Source organism: Chiloscyllium plagiosum, unplaced genomic scaffold (assembly GCF_037043375.1).
Source record: "Chiloscyllium plagiosum isolate Xiang-an unplaced genomic scaffold, Cpla_swu_hap1 HiC_scaffold_26, whole genome shotgun sequence".
Taxonomy (NCBI): domain Eukaryota; kingdom Metazoa; phylum Chordata; class Chondrichthyes; order Orectolobiformes; family Hemiscylliidae; genus Chiloscyllium; species Chiloscyllium plagiosum.
The window spans coordinates 16684489-16704679 of NW_028270164.1; the positions used below are offsets into that span (position 1 = coordinate 16684489).

The following is a 20191-nucleotide window of genomic DNA, read 5'->3' on the forward strand; positions in this document are numbered from 1 at the left end:
ACTCCAAATGTTGGCACATTTGGTAAGTCAAAAGATTTTAATGGAAAACGTGGGTTTAGTGATAATTTGGATAAATTGCTGATTGATTAGAAGTGTGTTCTACACTGGTATGGGAGGTGGCTGACTTTGTTTTAATAGAAATCATGATTCCAATTAACGCTGAAAATATTGATTCAACAGCCTCAAATTTGTTGTTTGATTTATAGAGGTTTATAAAATTATGAGGAGCATGTATAAGGTGAACAGCCAAGATCTTTTTCCCCAGGATAGGGGAGTGCAAAATTAGAGGGAATAGGTTTAAGGTGAATGGGAAAAGATATAAAAGGGACCTAAAAGGGGCAACCTTTTCACGCAGAAGGTGGAGCATATATGGAATGAGCTGCCAGAAGAAATGGTGGAGGCTGGTACAATTACAACATTTAAAAGACATCTGGATAGGTATATGAATAGGAAGGGTTTAGAGTGATATGGGGTAAAAACAATGACTGCAGATGCTGGAAACCAGATTCTGGATCAGTGGTGCTGGAAGAGCACAGCAATTCAGGCAGCATCCGAGGACAGGCAAAATCGACGTTTCGGGCAAAAGCCCTTCATCAGGAAAAGCCCTGATGAAGGGCTTTTGCCCGAAACGCGATTTTGCCTGTCCTCGGATGCTGCCTGAATTGCTGAGCTCTTCCAGCACCACTGACTTAGAGGGATATGGGTCAAGTACTGGCAAATGGATCGAGATAATTTAGGATATGTGGTTGACATGGATGAGTGGGACTGAAGGGTTTGTTTCTGTGCTGTATAAATGTATGAATCTGTGACTCTAAAATCATGCCTGATCAAACAATCATACTAAAAATACCTCCATTTCAAGCATTCTGTTATACTCCTTTAACTGGAATAATTCCAGATTGCTCAAACCATCATCACTCAGCCTTTGGAACAGAAAACTGGTTTGAAACTGGTTTCTTTGCATTATGTGTTAAACTTAACCTATGATTAGGACTGATCCAAATTAAAATAGCCACTTACCTCATACTTTTCATGCACGCACAGGAACATATAATCCACAAAGTTGTAAATCAGGTAGGAATTAAAAGTCTAACTGTCATAATTTCAATCATACAATATAATTAGCAACTGCATAATCCAGAAGCAATCAGGTTGTAAACAGAATAAATGTTACATTGCTATTAGCATTCAGATCTATTTTGTATGTCAAGTATTTCTGTTCTTTATATTTCTATTAATCCTTTTAGGACTTCTTTTTCATGCCAAAGGAACCATAGAAACACGTACTTTTTTCTTTATTATTCGTTAACTTGTAACAAAAACAGAAGTAACTGGAGAAACTCAGTAGGTCTGGCAGCATCTGTGGAGAAAAAAGAGTTAATGTGCAGGGTGCAGGACCAGTGGCCGAACACTTCAACTCCCCCTTCCCACTCCGCCAAGGACATGTACTTCCTGGGCCTCCTCCACAGCCAAATCCAAGCCACCTGACGCCTGGAGGAAGAACGCCTTGGGACCCTCTAACCACATGGCATCAGTCAACCTCGCCAGCTTCCTCATCTCCCCTCTCCCCACCTCCCCACCTCCAACTTGGCACCACCTTCTTGACCTGTCCTACCTGTCCATCTTCCTTCCCAACTATCCGCTCCACCCTTCACTCCGACCTATCACTATCACCCCACACCTGCTTCTACCTATTGCCTTCCCAGCTACCTCACCCCCATCCCCACCACCACCCTCCTATTTATCCCGCAACTTCCCTCCACCCCCACCCCCCCACACACACACACATACACACACACACACACACACACACCTGATGAATGGCTTATGCGCGAAACGTTGATTCTCCTGTTCCTCGGATGCTGCCGGACCTGCTGTGCTTTTCCAGCGCCATCCTTTTCAATGTGGCTAGGCTTAGCCCTCCTTCACAAAAGGACATCCAAAACTGCGCATTACCTTGCAGCTTGCTCTGGAGTACCTTCCCTATACCAGTCTGCCCCACTAACATGCTTTCTCTTTTTAGGGCATTTCTTAAAATCTATCTCTTTGATCAAGCCTTTGGTCAACTCTGCTTTTTTTCTTTTTTATTCACTTTGTGGGACACGGCATCACTGGTTGGCCGGCATTTCCTTCCCATCCCTAAATACCCTTGGACTGACTGGCTCCCTCGGGCCGTTTCAGATGGCAGTTGAGAGTCAACCACATTGCTATGGGTCTGGAGACATGTAGAGGCCAGACCAGGTAAGAACGGCAGATTTTCTTCCCTAAAGGTCATTAGTAAATCAGAAGGGTTTTTCCAACAATTGACAATGGTTTCATGGTGATCATTCAATTCTTAATTCCAGATTTCGTTTTTATTGGATTGAAATTCCACCATCTGCCATGGCGGGATTTGAACCTAGAACATTAGGCAAAAGTGAGGACTGCAGATGCTGGAAACCAGACTTCAGATCAGAGTGGTGCTGGAAAAGCACACAGGTCAGGCAGCATCCGAGGAGCAGGAAAATGGACGTTTCGGGCAAAAACCCTTCATCAGGAATCGAATCCAGATGAAGGGCTTTTGGCCGAAACGTTGATTCTTCTGCTCCCTAGAACATTAGCAAAGTTTCTGGATTAATAGGCCGTTGCTTATATGTTGCTTAGTGTCATATTTTATTGTATTATACTCCTTTGAACCTTTGGAATCACTTATTACATTAAAGCTGTTGCATCAATATAAATTTTACAAGGTGCTATATGGGAACTCAAAGGAACCAAATCAAATGCCTACAAACAGCTCATTTTGAACCATTAGTGTGTCAATATTCCAATGACTTTCAAAAATAAATTGACTCTCCTTTTTTGAAAGATATTTTAAAACATTCTATCTTACCTTTGCCCCCCCAATATGTTAGCAGAAGGTGTAGACCCTCGCTAGTCTATTGAACATGTTACAGTGCCTATATTTCAGATGTGGTCAGTGGCCAGTAGGTCAGTGTGGAGTGGAAGGGGGGACCTAGCAGTGTAGCCCACACTGGAAACAATTATTCTTTCCCATTGGAATATTTGCCTTTAATTGTCTGGGGAGATCCTTGATAATCGAAGACTTTCACTTCACCATCTGTCTGAAGTCAAAGTGATACTGATTACCTTTTCTGTCATCTGGATCTTAGCCTAAAGTCATTTATTCCTGATTCCAGCTGAAGAAAAGGAAAGGAGCAATTTGGATTCATCATCAAATGTTCCAAGATGTTCCATGTGATCATTATTATTGAATACAATTTGACATAGTGCGCAAAATAAAAATCAATTCAGCCATGATCTCAACAAATGTTGAGGAAGGATCAAGGGACTGAAAGGCCTCAACCGATTCCAATGTTTCTAGATTAGGCACGTTTGGTCATAGAGATACGACAGGATATCATAAAGGAGGAAAGATGAGGTGAGAGGGGTAGATTGGCAGAAAAGTGAGAGAAGGATAGACTGGTAGAGAGGTAAGAGAGGGATAATTGACAGAGAAGTGAGAGAGGGGTAGATTGGCAGAGACGAAAGAAGGATATATTGGCAGAGAGGTGAGAGAGGGATAGATTGGCAAAGAGGTGAGAGAGAGGTAGAGTGGTCAGAGAGATGAGAGAGGGCGAGAATGGTCAGAAAGGTGACAAAAGGTAGAATGGTAGAAGGTGAGGGAGAGGTAGAGTGCCAGAGATGCAGGAGAGAGGCAGATTGGCAATGAGGTTAGGGCAGGAATTCCAGAACACTGGGCCTTGGCAGCTGAAAATTGTTTTCTTTTTTGTGCAGGAATTATAACAAAGTTGTAAAGAGATATTCATAACAAGATTGAGACACAAGATTGTGTTAAATGTTACAAGCCTGACCACAATCTTAATGCCCTCAATAAATTGAGGTCATCCATTCATTAACAAAATTTGTTATCATTGCCAACAGTTCTGCGGCTTTGAAAAGAGTCCTGTTTGATCCCATGTGTTGAATTAATCGTTGGTTTTTAAATCAATTGACACAAATAAACCATTACAAGGTCATGATACTGGAGCAGGGTTCAGAAGATAAACTGATAGGGGGAAGAAAATAATTTTTTTGTACTAACTACTCATTCTCAGGATTAAAATGAGGTTACGCGTATTCCAACTGGAATATCCAGTGATACCTTTAGGTAAAGTAGCCATGTGGACTTTGAGAAGCCAGATAAACTGCCAATAAATGTTGCCTGAACGAGCCGAAAGAATGGTTATTGTAAGGTGATAGAGAACTGTCAAAGGAACCAGTATAGATCACCACTTTCAAGAGATAAATTCAATAACACATTCTGAAAACGTCATGTAATGGGACAATAGTTTTTTTGTTGCTAGAGTTGTAAAGATGTACAGAACGGAAACGGACTCTTTAGTCCAACTTGTCCACGCCGACTAGATATCCTAATTTAATCTAGTCCCATTTGCCAGTATTTGGCCCATATTCTCTAAATCCTTCCTATGCATATACCCATCCAGATGCCTTTTAAATGCTGCAATTGTACCAGCCTCTACAACTTCCTCTGGCAGCTCATTCCATACACGCACCATCCTCTGCCCCTATCAAATCTTTCCCCTCTAATCTTAAACCTATGTCCTCTAGTTTTGGACTCCCCCATCCCAGGAAAATACATTGTCTATTTACCCTATCCATGTCCGTAATAATCTTTTAAGCCTATTTAAAGTCACCCTTCAACCTCTACGCCCCAGGGAAAATAGTCCCAGCCTATTCAGCCTATTTCTATAGCTTAAACCATTCAACTCTGGCTACATCCTTGAAAGTCCTTTCTGAACCCCTTCAAGTTTCACAACATCCTTCCTATAGCAAGGAGACCAGAATTGCACACAGTATTTCAAAATAACCTAACCAATGTCCTGTACAGCCACAATATGACTTCCCAACATCTATACTCAATGCACTGACTAAAAAGGCAAGAGTACCAAATACTATCATCACAAACAGAGATCCTCTGCAGATCTTCAACAAATAATCTCACTCGCTTTTTGTCTTCCTACAGTGAACCTGATTGAACTTACTTTTCACTACTGTGACCATTACTTCTGGTAAGACATTCCAAGAGGGAGTTTCAGCGGGAATACAAAACCAGACAAAGCAAGAAGAGTCTGAAGGGTGGAAGGGGGTTGGGAGGTGGTGCGGCAGGTGGGGAGGTGAGGGTCTATAATGTGTAACTGATCCTCCATGATGCATTTTGCACAGCAGTCAATGGTGAATTTTACCCCCAGTTTATCCTGACAACATTCTGCTAACAGTTACAGGCTCAGTCCTGACATTACTGTGGACTCATAAATAGAGGATACGTAATATTTATCCACACACCGTTATAGTGTTTTATAAGTAATATGAAACAGTAAGTGCACTCAGCCTTTTTCTTGCAAGCTCATTTACACACATTAATCCCCAGAAATGTATCACATCACATGCCTAAGGCACCAAGAATCAAGATGACTTTTGACTGCTTAAATTGAATTGGAATCTGTCACTATATTGACAACATATCAACTTATAACCAAGGGAATAAAACACACACAATTCAGTGATTTTATTCAGTGAGTAGCCGAACTGTAGATATCAGAAAAGCTCGGGATTGCTAACCTACACCACTCCACTCTTCACCACCTCCCCCCTCCCATACCCCTACACCGCCCACCCATCCCAACATCCATCACCAACCTGTGGTGAATTGCAAACTTCTGTATCAGGTGACAACAGAGATCCTTAGGTTGTAGGAAGTAAACTGCTCCTGTTTTCTGCTTCTGATGGTGAACCTGCCACCCAGATTGGGCGTGTGTATATGACATCACAATGAGAATTGCATTCATGTGTAGATGGACAGCCAGATACTGTAATACTCATTAGCAAGGTGTAGACATAAAGGATGGCAAATTGCTAAAACATTTGGAATTGTGTCTGATGGAAGAGAAAACCAGCAAGAAAATAAAACATTTAGTTCACCTCAAAAGTCATTAATCTGCTTACTGAATTGTACGGTGAAATAGACTGCAAAATGGAACTCTGGTTATGAGTAAAGTAACTCCAGAGACATCAAGTCAGAACCTGAATCTGTCCAGGCCTTACAATTAAAAAAGGACAAAAGAATTTGCATTCACCTTATCTCTGAAACAGCTCAAAAGAACTTCAACATATTTTGGAGTGTTGTCACTATTGATGTGTAGGATGATGTGACAGGCATTTTGTATACAACAATCCACCAACACGCAGCAGCGAGATGAAGACAGTTCTCAAGTGATTTTGGGCAGAAAGGATGAAATCTGGAGGTGGGAGGTCAGTGAGTTAATTCCTTCTCTTCAAGCAATGTCTCCGTGTCTTACATTTCCACCTGAGCCACTAGAAAGGGCGGATATGGCTTCTCATTTTATTTGTCTTAAGAAACGATTAACAGAATAAAATGAAAAGAAAATCTGGGCAAAATGGTATTCCTTGATGAAAAGGCATAATTAATTTTCAGCTGCAGCTTTTAGGAGACAAAGAAAAATGCAGCTACACCCAGGAAAATTCAGATGTGGAAACAAATTAGTCTTGGACCTGGGAAAAGTACAGGCAGGGGTGGGGTAAGGGAGCAGACCTCCCAGAAGCGAGGTCTTCGGAAGCTGCCTGGTAAAACAAAGTAAACAATTCTTAGAGAGACAAAAAAAATGAATGTTTATAGTATGGATTAAGTGAAAAAGGCTGAGTGGAAAGTAAAAAGAAATCATTTAAAAATATGATAAATTTGTCAAAACACTGTTTGCCTTTATTACCCTGTTGGGCTCAGGCCTTTGGGGGAACAGAAATCCAGACACTTTCTAAAGTTTAAAGGCAATAGCCTTGTTAAAGGGGTAAGTAAAAGTTTTAGCCAGAGGGGCTTGGATTGCTGCAAGCAGTAACAGTATGTTATTAGGAGGACTGCTTCAGATGAAAAGCAGTAAAATAATTAATGTTTGCCAGAAGCTGTGATTTGTATGCTGGTGGTCTTTGCATTAATTTGACTGATTGTATATTGACACCAGTCATATCCTTCAATGAAGGAGCATAATTACAGCAGATGCTGGAATCTGTGCTGAAAACAATAAATGCTGGAGATCTCAGCGGGTCAGGCAACATCCATGGAGAGACAGCAAGCTAACAAAGTCACTTCACTCCAGCTTTGCTGAAGAATCATCCAGACTTTAAACGTTAGCTTGATCACTCACTCTCTCTCTCTCTGTGGATGCTGTCTGACCCGCTGTGATTTCCAGCATTTGTCATATGCTTCAGTGAGTTGGAGAAAGGATGAGATTTGCAAGTTTAATGTACATGAGTCTGCAAATTCCACAGCAGTCACCCAAGTACACCAGGATTCTTTCTCCAGAGAAATACAAGTAAGGGAAGCATAGTTTTACCTGAGAAATTCTGTGAGTAAAATTGATCTGAGTCACTAGTTGGCAGGTTTGTTAGGGAAAATTTGCACAATTAGCTCTGTACTGGCTGCACTGTGTGCCTTTTTCTGTAGGCAATGTGTGCCTGGCTTATTTTTTTTTAATTTTATTCATGGGAAGTGAGTGGCAATAGGTAGGCCACCTTTTATTGTCCATGCCTAATTGCCTGGAGAAGGTGGGGCAAGTTGCTTTTGAGTTACTGCAGTCCTTACAATTTCAGGACACTCACAGTGTTGATGGGGAAGGGAGTGCAAAAATTTGACCTAGTGACACAGTTCCAAGTCAGGATTGCCTGAGGCTTGATTAGATTCCCTACAGTGTGGAAACAGGCCATTTGACCCAACAAGTGCACACCAACCCTCTGAAGAGTAACCCACCCGTGACCAATTCCCTACATTATCCCTGCACCCGACACTATGGGCAATTTAGCATGGCCAATTCACCTGACCTGCACACCTTTGGACTGTGGGAGGTAACCAGAGCACCCAGAAAAACCCACGCAGATACGAGGAGAATGTGCAAACTCCACACAGACCCAAGGTAGGGATAAAACCCGGGTCCCTTGTGTTGCATGGCAGCAGTGCTAACCACTGAGCCACCATGCTGCCCTACTGAAGGGGAACTTTCAGGTTGTGATGTTTCCATGCATCTTCTGCCTTTGTCCTTTTAGGTGGTAGGGATCACGGGTCAGAGGTGCTGCCCAAAGAGCTTGAGGGAATTGTTGTAGTTTATCCTGTAGATGGTACAGCCTGCTGCCACTAGTTCATCAGTGATAAAGGGAGTGAATGTTTAAGTTAATGAATGGGGTGGCAGTCAAGCAGGAAGGTGTCAGGTTTCTTGAGCATTGTTGGAGCTGCACTCATGCAGGCAAGTGTAGACTTTTCCATCACACTCCGAATTAGTTCCTTGTAAATACTAAGGAAACAGGAGAAGAGTGAGGCATCATTACAAAAACGAAGGAGTTATTCCTGGAGACCTGACCAATATTTAACTCTGAGTCAAAATCAGTTTTTCTAATGATCTGATTGTTGCTGTTTTTATGAGCTTGCTGTATGAAAATTGGCTGTTGCATTTCCTACATGACACCATTGACCATGCTTCAAAATTACTTCATTGGTTCTAAATGACTTTGAGATATTCTGTGGTTATGAAAAAATGTGGTATAATGCATGGCTCTCTTTCCTCAGAGACATCAGTATGCAGTGTGAATGTGGGTGTTCGTCTAAGCCACGACTAGGAAAGCAAGAACGTTCCGAGTGCAAACTAGGTTCTTCTGTGGTATGCCTTTGAAGGAGCTGATATAAGAGAACCATAATGCGAAGCAGTGGGTGGAAGAACATAGGTAATGTGAGGACAGACAGTGTAGAAATAGGAAGAACGTGCTGACTTGTGGTTTTTCTGGCTGCCATTCTCGGTGGTTGGCAATTTTACATTTTAACAAATTAATTTGCCACCCAAAAATCAAGTACGATGGGGCCCAGATGCATAAATCCATACTCAGTCCACTAAACTTATCACATGATGCTTATAGTAGATACTCTTCGCCCACATTTTATTAGACTTCTGAATGGATCTCTCAACTTTTAAATTTAATGTTGATCTCACTCTTTGTGTTTCTCTGCAGCCATAACATTATATTCCTCACTGAATTCTATTACCCTAATACCTTTTTTTGGTATGGTCTGTCTGTACTGCACACAAAACAAAACTTTTCACTGTATCCAGGTACATGAATTGTGTGAGGGAATTTGCATCGCTAAGGCTTTTAGCCATACAAAAATAAGTATGACTATTCTTCAAACAGCGTTAAATAACAAATCCATACTCCTTGGCTTTCTGAATAATGTAATAATGTCTCGAAACAACTAATAAACCTATTGTTTCCGACTAATCGGAAGCTCAGGATTAGTAAGAAGTGGTGTTGCCTGCAAATGTACTGGGAACTATTGCAGGAAATCTGTGGTCACAACTGTCAGATTCATTATTGTCTTGAAGTGGTCACTGCTGTACACAGTTTAGTGCATAAGAATGGCATGACCAATTGTAAAGAGATCCAAATAATTTTATGAATAAAGTTTATTTTTGAAATTTAAAAAAAATCACTGTTGTACACAGTTTAGGCACTGGTGGGTGCAACTAGCTGAAGAAGGAATAGAAGATATTCAGGTGCAGTGTTACAATGGGGACAGAATCAGAGTATCAGATTAACCCCCAATTTTGCTCTGCGTAACACTCATTTTTCAGACGTTAACCCCCAAACAATCTGCTGCTTTAACAATGCAAGCACAATTTCGTAGGTCACGGTCAGTTGTGGAACAGGTACTAGAATGTTGAGAAGCATAAACAGACATATGTTGACGTAAGGCAGTTGGCTTAGATGGCTGTCAAAGAACTAGAGGTCACAGATTTGAAATGAATATGCCTCAAACCAAATTAGAAGGAATGTCTAGCTAAAGTCATTAAGGCAGGTAATGAGTTGATTCACTTTCAAAACTGAGCTAAATAAATAGCGGGGTTGGAGTTTGTTGGGACGTAGGTATATACAAACTGAGGTGAATGAGTATTCCATGAGGGTATAACAATCAGGCCACTGGATTGTGGGTAAAGTTAGACTGTGGTGAAAATCAATTTCAAATCTGCTACTGCACTTTGCCTCAACAATCAACCAATGCAAGTTGTGTCAGGGACTGTTTAAAAATAAAGTGTCACCCAGTTCAAACAGAGATGAGGTAAGTTTGTTTTCTCACAGAGGATCATGAGTCATAAAATCATAGAGTCACACAGCATGGAAAAGGCCCTTTGGCCCAACCAGTTTTTGCAGAGCGTTTCAGAGAACACCTCTAGGACACCCGGACCAACCAACCCAACCACCCTGTGGCTCAACACTTCAACTCCCCCTCCCACTCCACCAAGGATATGCAGGTCTTTGGACTCCTCCATCGCCAGACCACAAGAACACAACGGTTGGAGGAAGAGCGCCTCATCTTCCGCCTAGGAACCTTCCAACCACAAGGGATGAACTCGGATTTCACCAGTTTCCTCATTTCCCCTCCCCCACCTTGTCTCAGTCAAATCCATCGAACTCAGCACCGCCTTCCTAACCTGCAACCTTCTTCCTGACCTCTCCGCCCCCACCCCAGTCTGACCTATCACCCTCACCTTGACTTCTTTCCACCTATCGCATTTCTGACGCCCCTCCCCCAAGTCCCTCCTTCCTACCTTTTATCTTTGCCTGCTGGACACACTTTCCTCATTCCTGAAGAAGGGCTTATGCCCGAAACGTCGATTCTCCTGTTCCCTGGATGCTGCCTGACCTGCTGCGCTTTTCCAGCAACACATTTTCAGCTCTGATCTCCAGCATCTGCAGACCTCACTTTCTCCCCATTCTGAACATAATCCCAACTAATCTAGTTCCACCTGCTTGTTCCTGGCCCATTTCCCTCCAAACCTTTCCTATTCACGTATCTGTCCAAATGTCTTCTAAATATTGTAATTGAACCCGCATTCACCACGTTCTCAGGAAGTTTATTCCATATTGAACCACCTTCTATGTAAAAGATTTGACTCATGTCTTTTTTAAATCTCTCTCCTCTGACCTCAAAAAACGACCCCTTTCTTCATATCCCCCACCCTAGGGAAAAGATAACTACTATTAACTCTAACTAAACCTCTCGTTATTTTATAAACTTCTATCAGGTCACCTCTCAAACTCCTATGTTCCAGTGAAAAAAGTTTATCTCTCCACTCTGCAGGCACCCTGCCTCTATTCGGGCTTTTGCCCGAAACGTCGATTTTCCTGTTCCTCGGATGCTGCCTGACCTGCTGTGCTTTTCCAGCACCACTCTAATCTAGAAAAAAGTCCCAGCCTTTCTTTATAACTCATTGGAATGGTGGAAGTAGATTTTTTGTATATTTATAAAACAAAGGTAGTTATAAGATAAAAAAGGGTCCAGAGGGGCAATGTTTTAAACATAGAAGGTGGTGAGTGTCTGGAATGGGCTGCCAAAGGTAGTGGTGGAAGCCATTTGTCAATTAAGAAACATTTGGACAGGTCCATGGATGGGATAGATATGGAGGGATATGTATCAAATGCAGGCAAATGGGACTAGATTAATTGTGAACTGGACAGTATGGATCAGTTGGGCCGAAGGGCCTGTTTCCATGCTGGAAACCTCCATGACTCTATGACTATAACCAAGGGGTGAAAGGTAATCGGGATAGTGGGAAAGTGATTTTGAGGTAATAATCAGATCAGTCATGATCTTATTATATGGTGGAGTAGGTGCAAGGGGCTGTACAGCGTAATCCTGCTCCCTGTATGTTCGAGCACAGGTGTATCCATGTAGGAACACAACAATGAAATGCCAGGACACTCTTGGTCTATTTGGTCCAGTGCCAGACAATCATTAAACTATCATGGAAGATGCTAAATGTCTTATTTTGTATTAAATGCCAGTGCCAGAATTACAGTCAGCGTCTGGTCCCTGTAAATTTGTTTACATTAGAGGTTCTCTCAAGGGCAGTTCCATTACTGATCTCTAATCAGTCTTCACAAATTAACCATGCACGAAAGATGTTTCTGGCAACAGGATGTCCCAACAGAGAGAATGGTGCAAGTAATTAATGACTGGGGAAGACAGGAAGACAGAATGGATACATGTTAACATTACCAATTCTTCCAGATTGTCCTGGAATCTTCAGGAATTAGAGATTGATCACTCGGGTACTGCTGAGAGCAAACCAGGAGAGAAAAGCCATTTGACTAACAGTCATGAGACATCCAATTGACTGATGAAAAGTCTTATTGTTTTCCAATCGGTCTAGGAATGGATGGGTCTTACAGAACGTCATGTTGGCCAATTAATGGGGCATGGCCTGGGCATTGTTAATGGCAAGGAGTTTGATTCTTTTGATGAAAGTTCCAACTTCATTTAACAACACTAATAGCTACTACCTTGCCTCCATACCAATCCTGGCAAAAGGTAAACCCCTGAAACAGGTTCACTTTAACCCCAAGGGCTAAATTGATGGTCAGAATTTAGTGCAGCTAATTTATTGTTGAGATTGTGGTGCTGGAAAAGCACAACAGGAGTATCCGAGGAGCAGGAGAATCAACGTTTCGGGCATAAGCCCTTCATCAGGAATTAAGATGAAGAGCTTCTCCTGGGAATGGTCATCCACAACAAGCTCTTTTGGACTTTTCATGTGGACGCACTGGTTACAAAGACCCAACAACGTCTCTTCTTCCTCAGGCAGCTGACGAAATTTGGCATGATGGCAAATACCCTTGCCAACTTTTATAGGTGCACCATTGAGAGCATTCTTTCTGGGTGTATTACTACCTGGTACGGCAACTGTACCATTCAAGATCGGAGATAGTTACAGAGAGTGGTGAACTCGGTCCGGACAATCACAAAGGCCAGTCTCCCATCGAGAGAATCCATCTACCAGGTCCGCTGTCAAGGAAAGGCCGCCAGCAATCTTAAAGATCCATCCCACCCTGGCAATGTTTTTCTACAATCTCTACCATTGGGGAAAAGGTACAGAAGCCTGAACACACGCACCAGCCGGTTTCACAACAGTTTCTACTCTACTGTTATTAGAATACTGAATGGATTCTCAAACTCTTAACGTTCGCCTGTATCTGTGTTTTTGTTTTTGCCACTGTTTACCTATTATTTACTATCTATGCTACTTAACTATGTGATCTGTCTATATTGCTTGCAAGACAAAGCTTTTCACTGTGCCTCCGTACACGTGACAATAAATTCAATTCAATTCAATTATGTCCGAAACATCGATTCTCCTGCTCCTCAGATGCTGCCTGACCTGCTGTGTTTTTCCAGCATCACACTGTCAACTCTGATCTCCAGCATCTGCAGTCCTCACTTTCTCCGCAGCTAATTTATTGTTGCTTTTACAAAGACAAAATTAGCACTGACACGAGACCCATTTGTTCACCCGGACGTGAATTTAACCAGGACCAAAGATGCAAACTGGGAATGTAAATCCGAACCAAATCATAACCAGTGCATTTAAGACTGAGTTTATGACTCATTCAAGGAATGTGACAAGATACTGTTACACAGAGAGTCAAAAGACAGCAACAGCAGTACAAAGCAGATCAAATTCTGCTCTCCAGTGGTGCCACTATTTTGCAAACCTAAATATGGATTAGTTTCAGTGAAAGCTTTACATTCTGACAGCCTTTGTGTTGAATCCCTTGAGCCTACTCATGATAGCATTCTGTACATGAACAGAAAAGTACTTTGCAATATGCCCTGATTAGCACAAACACAGTGCTTAAAACATATTGAATTCTCGACAGCTAATGAAAGTACAACAGAGCTTCGCCTATTGGTCTCTGCTTCCCCACGCAATTAATTCACAGCTTACATTAGAAGAAGGTGCCAGTTCAGGGCTCTCAAGCACAAACAGCCTTTATTGCAGTCTGTTGACAAAGCACATTATGAAGGCTTGATAGCAGGTTGATAAAGTGAGCTCTCTGGTTAACAATTGCAATGGGAGAAGAGTTATTAGCATATAAAATAACCTAGCTCAGGGCAAGCAAGTCAGTTCCTGTACTTCATGTACAGTGGGTGGTTCTAACTCCTCAGTGCTAAACACACCACAAAGCAGTCAGTCTCCACACGCAAAGAACTGGAGTGGAAGGCGAGAGATAAGTGGATATTGCTTTACCACAGTTGCTGTACTTTGAATACGAAAAGGCACTCCTGCGAAACAGAGAGGATAAACGTATTTCACTACCAAAGAATTCAGCAGCTCCAGAAATCGAGGTGGGAAGAAGGTAAAATTTCAAATGTTGCTTGAAGTCTGTTTCGTATTTACTTGCACTGAACATTGTGTAAAATCAGGAAGGCATGGGATTCCTTTCCAGTCCAGAATGTAGTATCGCTGCGTCTTAGGTAGACAGTTAATAATTGTTCAGAGTACCCGCAAGCAAGTTTTGAAAGTGAGATTCAAATCGAGAAGTTTTAAAGGGGATGGAATCTGCAAGAGTGAAGTTAGACTGGGCTTATGGGTTTTAAAAGAAGCACTGTCCCACCCCACAACTGAATGTGAACTCTCAGACTCTGCTCCTTTATATTAAGGGAGACTTTTCGCATGCTTTAAAAGTGAAATGTGCTCAAGATCATTGTTCAGCTGAATCTACTCAGGGTGAGAGGCAAACAATTAAAACTGTTTGACCCCATGGGGACACATCACATGGGAGGTCCTACTAATGTTAGAGCATGTTTTTGGGTAGCAGTTCACTGGTTTATATACTGTTCATACTGTATAGTTACACAGTCACTGTTCAGCTGGTTGGGTTGCATTGGCTGCCAAAATCGATATTCACAGTGTTAACCATTTAAATTTCAGTTGAAAAGCTGTGCTTGTTTTAGCGAAGTTATTATTTTAGTGCAGTATGCTTACAGTTCCTTTCCGGTGTTTAAAAGAGGCCATTGTTGGATCATACGTTCGGATTGACTAAATTCATGGAACAACTAGCTAAGTTGCCAACCATTTAGTGTGATGTTTGAGTGGGCTGTCTAGAAATTCCCAGTCACCAAAATCTTGCTTCCAAAAATAAACATCAAATGCTTCAACCTATCTTTGAAATTGATGAAAGTTTCATTGATTTTCATTGTTGGCAAAATAAATCTCAGAATTCTGACCTGATGCCCACCTTCCTGTGCTCCCAGTGTTTGCTCGAGTTCAGTTTTGAACTTGGCAAAGTAATGAGGTCTGCTACAATAGCCTCCTTTAAAATATTAGCCATGACAGACTGTCTATCCATCTGTTGCTTATGCAGACTTTTTGTCTCAGAGGTTTCTTCTTCTCAATGTTATCCCTCTGTTTGTATAGACTCTGCTCTATATTCAGCCTGATGGCAAACCACCTCATCCAGTATCCATCCCATACTCTGTGTCCACTCCCTGCTCAGTGTATGAAATTCCCATCTCTCTCCTGAAGCATCTTTATATAGTGAGTCTCGTTTCTGCTGAACAAAACAACGCGGACAGCACTGTGGCACAGTGGTTAGCACTGCTGCCTCACAGCGCCAGAGACCCAGGTTCATTCCCACCTCAGGCGACTGTCTGTGTGGAGTTTGCACATTCTCCCCATGTCTGCGTGGGTTTCCTCCCACAGTCCAAAAATGTGCGGGTTAGGTGAATTGGCCTTGCTAAATTGCCCGTAGTGTTAGGTGAAGGGGTAAATGTAGGGGAATGGGTCTGGGTGGGTTGCGCTTCAGCGGGTCGGTGTAGACTTGTTGGGCCAAAGGGCCTGTTTCCACAATGTAAGTAATCTAATCAAAAAAAAACCTCATGTGGATGTAGTGCCTTTCCCATTCTCAGGTCATCACAAGGTATTTTATAATCTTTCAAACAGGAACAAGATAGGCCAATTAATTGGGGTTTGTCGGGTGTTTGTTGGTCAGGACATCAGGAGAGCTTTCCTTCTGCATATATGCTCAATATCACAATCAAAAATTCACACCTTGATACTAATTAAGATGACAAGCTGTCGGAGCAATAGTAGACCATTCAGCCAATCAATGAGATCATGCTGATCTGATAATCACAATCCCACTTTCCTAGTTTTCCCCATAATTCTTGATTCCTTTAGCAATTAAGAATTTGTCTATTCGTCGATAAGACCATAAGACATGGGAGCCACTCAGTCCATTGCTTTAACATGTTGCCTCAATCATGCAATCAGATCCAGCAGTGAGTCAAATGCACAACTGTTACAACTGAGTGCAGAGGACATTTAAAGAATCTCATTACCCCACTTATGCCTTAACGGTTTACTTTTGAGGACAGGGATACTGGATAAAACTTGTAGCAAACTTGCTCCATTCCCACTCTGCATTGTAGGAACTTAGGAAGTGTACACACTGCCAAATTTCTGATTCCTTCTCAGTGTTTGAGGCTCCCAGTAAGAGGTTAGCTCAGTTGGCTGAATGGCTGCTTTACGATCTGGAGTAATTCCAACAGTGCGAGTTCAATTACTGAATTGGCTGAGGTTCCCACAAAAGACTCTCTTTCTCAATCTCTTCCACTCAGCTGGGGGGTGGTGACCATCAGGTTATGTAACTACCAGTCCCCTCTCTGCCTCTAATGAGAGAAGAGTCGGGCAGCACTCCAGTAAATCTACCTTTATCGTCGTCTGCTTCTTTAGGAAATGGTGCCAACATTTTCTAGACGAGGATAAAGTAGCTAAACAATGCTACAGTAAGATGCAAATTTTCTTTCGAGCACGTACTCGCATTCCTGTGCAGTACTGAGGGAGTGCCGCACAATCAGAGATACCAACTTGTGGATGAGATATGAGGCCTTGCCTGCTCTCTTTGATGGATAGAAAGATCCCATAGACTCTATTTCAAAGAAAAACAGGTGGATTTTCCTCAGTGTCTTGGCCCATATTCATCTTTCCATCCAAGTCACAAAATCTCTGATTGCTATCACATTGGTGTTTGAGGGGTCTTGGAACATGCAAATTGCCTACCATGTTTCCTACATTATAACAGCAACTACACTTCAAAAGTGATTTGTTATAAATTATTACTTTGATCATAAAAGGCACTATATAAATACAAGTCTTTTCTTTCACTTTATTGGATTCCTTTTGAGATTTGATCTTGTATCTGTGAAAATGCGAGTTTATGCACTTTCACAGGAAGAATGCAGAAGCTGAATATTGTATAAATGGAGAAAAACAGCAGCTCAGAGGGATAAATCACAAAAAGCTAGCTAGTAGGATCAGGAGAAAATAGGGAAGGCAAATGGAATGTTGGCCTTTATTTCAAAGGGAATGAAGCACAAAATTAGGGAGGTCTTGCTAAAAGGCACTGGTCAGACCACAGCTAGAATACATTGAATAGTTTTGGACTCCTTAACTACAGAAAGATGTATTAGCATTGGAGGCAGTCCAAAGAAGGTCACTCGGCTAATCCAAGATATGGAGGGACTATCTTGTGAGGAAATATGCAGTAGGTTGGGCCTGTATCCATTGGACTTTAGAAGAATGAGAGGAAACTGTATTGAAACATGCAAGATTCTTTGAGGGCTTGACAGAGTATATGTGCAAAGGTTATTCCACCATGTCGAACAGTCTAGGATCAGGAGACATAATCTCAGGGTACGCACAAAGAGATAAAGAGGATTTTATTTCTCTCTGACAACAGTGATCTAAAATGATCTGCAAAAGAATCAAGAGCGAATTAAGGAAACACTTTTTACTCAGTGAGTAGGTAGGGTATGGAATGCACTGTCTGGAAAGGAATTTGGTGTCTGGAACCTTCATCATCATGTATCCCTGGCCAGGGGTCTGGAACAAAGGATGCAGTCACAGAATAGGGGTAGGGCTGAGACTGACGAGGAATTTCTTCACTAAGACGATAGTGAATCTTTGGAATTCTCTACGCCAGAGGTCTGTGGAGGCCGTTAGTAGCTACGTTCAAGACAGAGATCAATCGGTTGTTACATATCAAAGACGTCAAGGGATAAGGGGATAGTGCTAGAGTACGGTGTTGAAGTTGAATATCAGCCATGATCTCGTTGAAAGGAATCAGGGCAGAATGGTCGACCCATGCTCCCAATTCTCATGTTCCATTTCAGGCAAGGAAGGGAGAACACCAAGGACACGCAGGTGTTAAGCAAGTCTATGGTGGTGTTACTCTAACATCAAGGTACATTCCATGCATGTTTCAAATACAAGTTAAGGACCATTCAAAATGGGCAACATACAGAACCCTTTGAATGATGACTGTGCAAACACATCTGTGATGTGGTCCAGCAATGATTCCCATTAACCTGGAAGCTATTCAGGTTTGATTTTTCGGTTACCGTTGAGTTAGCTCGTCTTTGATGTCAGGTGCAATAATTGATCTCAATCCCAGAGGGGAAAGGAATCGGGTTCAGGATGACCATTCCTTTCGCAACCCCCTGGTCAAACAGCCTGCCATCTCTCACTATCCTTAGCAAACAGTGAGGAAAGATAGAGCTGAAATTTTAAAGCAATTGCCCTTTTCTCTAACGCTGGTCTGGTTCTGATACTTTCCTGGGAAGGGCCAGCATTGATTATCTAACTCTAACTGCCCTTGAGGAGTTGGCTGTGAGGTGCCTCTTTGAACCACTACAATCCACGCTGGATGAATAGACCCACTGTGCTGTTAGGGAGACAGTTCCAGGACTTTGACCCTGCCAAAGTGAAGAATCTCTGCTACAATGTACACAAAGAAATGCCACCAGGGAACCATCATAATGTAATAGAAAACCGAAAGAACTACGGATGCTGTAAATCAGAAACAAAAAAAAGAAGTTGCTGGAAAAGCTCAGCAGGTCTGGCACATCTGTGAAGAGCAATCAGAGTTAACGTTTCGGGTCTAAAACTCTGATTTCTCTTCACAGATGCTGCCAGACCTGTTTAGCCTTTTCCACCTATGTAATGTTGTTCAATGTTATTTATTCAAGGTTATTTATTGTGTAACAAAATTCGTGGAGCACCGATCATTAGTGGACTTTGAACTGATATATTTTGAGCAATAAACAGGTTATACAAAGACAAAGTAGGTTAATCTGAATGTGAAAGTGAGGCCCACACTTGTATCAGTGTCAAGTCTGCGCTAAGTTCCTATGCAAATTGATATCAAAGAAAGACAAAGTCAGACATGGCCAGTAGCCCCTTCTCACTTCCTACGGTTGAGTGACTGGTCAACAGTACCATCTTGGCTAGCATAGGAAGAATACAAAATACCAGAGGCCTGTCAGTGAACCACATGCAGATTTTCTGCTATTGGTGTTTGCAAGGTTCAACTTATCACGACCAGAACATTTCTTGAATGTGAATTTATCTACTAAAATAAATATCCAAAATTGTTGAGGTGAGGAAGAAGGGGATGAAGCTGGAAGGGCAAAGAATACCCTTTGATTGATAATGATTGTGCACTACATTAACATCCAGTTCATTTTGTTCTGGCCTTGTATTATGGTGCAGCGCAGTTTTCCAAGAACTGATATCTGTTATCATGAGTTGGGAGAGGCGGTTATATTGAACAAGCTCTTACCAATAAAGGTAGTGATTCACCATACATCAGCATTGCCTGTGCATGTTAGTTTAGCTTTCTTCAAACTCTGAAATTAGCCCTTTAGCAAGCATGTTTCAAATAAGACTAAGAGGTAAATTGATAGATGCAACAAGGGATATTACATTTACTTCAAATTATTTGCAGCAGAATGTTTAACTTAAAACTTGTCCCTTACAGCGGTGAGGGACACAGACCAGTGTGGACCCAGTGTAGGGGAGAGTGAGTCCTTGTGGAGAGTGTGGAGCCCAATGCAAGAGAAAGTGAGCCTTCATAGGGAGTGTGGGCCCAGTGCAGGACAGAGAGACCCCTTATAGGGAAAGCCCAGTGCAGGGGAGAGACAGCCCTCGTCGGGAGTGTGGGGCCCAGAGTGGGGAGATAAAGAGCCTCATGGGGAGTGTGGGGCCTGGTGCGTGACAGAGAGAACCCTCATGGGGAGTGTGGGCCCAGTGCAAGAGAGAGAGACAGAGACCTCGTGAGGAATGTGGGCCGACTGCAGAAGAGAGTGAGTCCTCATGGGGAGTGTGGGGCCCAGAGTGGGAGAGAGTGAGCCCTCACAGGAAGTGTGGGCCCTGTGTGGGGGAGGGAGAGCCCTCGTGGGGAGTGCAGGGGATAGGAGCCCTCGTAGGGACAGCCCAGTCTGGACTGAATATAG

General features: G+C 42.4%; 1 protein-coding gene across 6 annotated transcripts in view; it reads left to right on the top strand.

Annotated features, from left to right (window-relative positions):
• Window positions 1-20191, top strand: part of LOC122563107 (prickle-like protein 1) — a 150907-nt gene that overhangs the window by 76400 nt on the left and 54316 nt on the right. Inside the window, exon 1 of one of the 6 annotated variants that reach the window (XM_087973522.1) lies at window positions 2431-2478. The exons of 2 other annotated variants lie outside the window; for them this stretch is intronic. The gene's annotated coding sequence lies outside the window, so the exon portion shown is untranslated. Of the gene's footprint in view, window positions 1-2430; window positions 2479-8705; window positions 8788-13697; window positions 14254-20191 lie in introns of those variants that run through there. 3 more of the 6 variants (XM_043716543.2, XM_043716541.2, XM_043716540.2) reach the window with 3 other exon arrangements.